This window comes from Daktulosphaira vitifoliae, unplaced genomic scaffold (assembly GCF_025091365.1).
Source record: "Daktulosphaira vitifoliae isolate Bord-2020 unplaced genomic scaffold, ASM2509136v1 Scaffold_2, whole genome shotgun sequence".
Taxonomy (NCBI): Eukaryota; Metazoa; Arthropoda; class Insecta; order Hemiptera; family Phylloxeridae; genus Daktulosphaira; species Daktulosphaira vitifoliae.
Window position 1 is genome coordinate 7,909,895 of NW_026099573.1, and position 2,009 is coordinate 7,911,903.

General features: G+C 35.3%; 1 long non-coding RNA gene across 1 annotated transcript in view; it reads left to right on the top strand.

Annotated features, from left to right (window-relative positions):
• The first annotated feature begins 308 nt into the window (after window positions 1-308).
• LOC126899890 (uncharacterized) overlaps window positions 309-2,009 on the top strand; it is a 6,366-nt gene continuing 4,665 nt past the window's right edge. Inside the window, exon 1 of the long non-coding RNA XR_007702741.1 lies at window positions 309-534. This is a non-coding gene — a long non-coding RNA (uncharacterized LOC126899890). The remainder of the gene's footprint in view (window positions 535-2,009) is intronic.

The window sequence follows — 2,009 nt, forward strand, 5'->3', positions numbered from 1 at the left end:
GTTCTGTTTAAACACGCACTCGATATAACACGCTCGAGCCTCGCGCTACGATATAAATATAATATTTTTTGTAAATTTTTCACCGCGTTACACTAACACGGTGAAAAATTACACTGATTTAAAAAAACGATCGCGTCACAAAAAGTCGGCAGACATTACCGCGATATTATTTTTTTAGCATTTATATCGCGGCGGTAACATCCAAATAGACATCGAAATCGTCGTCGGATAGTATTCAGATATCATCGTTGCAGTTATTTCGTCGGACGACCTTTGAACATCCTCCGAGCGACCGATCGTTTANCAGTTATTTCGTCGGACGACCTTTGAACATCCTCCGAGCGACCGATCGTTTAATTAACATCGTTTTTATTAAACGTCATATAAACATCGGTTATCGCCGCTTATTTAACCGCAATGAAATCGCCATTGTCGTCGTGTTCGATCGTCGTCGTAACGCTTCTGGCGGTCTGTCGTTTTTCCGACGCGTTCGATTGGGAAAATCATCCCAACGGCAAACTCGTCAAGTCCGAGGTGATATTCAGCCTACCCCGCAATGTCGTGTTCGGCACGATTAACGGCGGCGACGTTGACACGACGCAATACATGTGGGCCGCGAGAATCAGGTCGTACAAACTGCTGTACGTGTTGGCAAAGTACTGTGAGTACACGATCTCGATAGATTCGCTGAGCTATATCAGGAGCATGATGAGCAGGCCGACGGAGAAAGTCATCGATTTCATGAAACGTCACAAAACGGACATTTCCGATCTGGAGAAACTGTTGAAGGACACTGTTTCGAATCCAAATTACGCGCACGCGGGCAAGGATCTGACCCTCGAGTTGCTGTGGACATTCCAAGACCGAATTTATCAACTGTTGTTTAACGACGTGAAAATATTCAATATTTTAGTGTTGGGGGTGTCGCCAGACGAACAATTCGACGGCAGACTCGCCGAGGCGATTAAAGCGTGGACGTTTTTCGACAACTTGGCGGACGACGAGGAATCGAAAAAATACATCCCTGCGAATTTCGAACGGAACTGTATGTTTCCGACGCAATATTTTTACAACAAAATCTATGGCGAGCACAAGAAGCCGAAAAAAAATAAAGAAGAAGAAGAAGAAGAAGAAGACTAAAAATAAATTATAACATTGATATGAAAAATTAATTTTATTAAAACTACATGTAATTAATTTTATTAAAACTACATGTAATTAATTTTATTAAAACTACATGTAATTAATTTTATTAAAACTACATGTAATTAATTTTATTAAAACTACATGTAATTAATTTTATTAAAACTACATGTAATTAATTTTATTAAAACTACATGTAATTAATTTTATTAAAACTACATGTAATTAATTTTTACTCGCCTTATATTAAAATATGAAAAATTATTTAAACGAAACTAAAAACGTTGAAAATTTTACTATTAAAATCGACGAGTAAACCCGTGACTTGACACACGGGTTTGACGATTTTTCATAATTTAGAAATTCACGGTAATTAGAAATTCACGGTAATTGGAAATTCACGGTAATTGGAAATTCACGGTAATTAGAAATTCACGGTAATTAGAAATTAAATCAATACCGCCGATGCACATCGGTATTTATGTCATGTTAAAATCGTGCGATTTTAACATAACATAAAATTGTATTCTCGAGTTATTCGTCGTTATATTTAGTATAAATTAATTGTTGGTTAAAAAATTTATTATAATAAAAAAGTATTCGANTTGGTTAAAAAATTTATTATAATAAAAAAGTATTCGATGACGATCTACCGTCTCGTTTATAAAAATATTTTCAACAACACGTAAATTTTATTTTATTTTACCCGAGTTTTATACGATTTCGCAACTATATTTATTTACGATATTTCACGAATATTTTATGTTTAAATTTTTTATCGTATCGAATCACGAGCTAATTATCTCGTTGTATAATTCTACAGTATTATACCACGAGATAATTAGCTCGAAACGCTTCGAAACCGG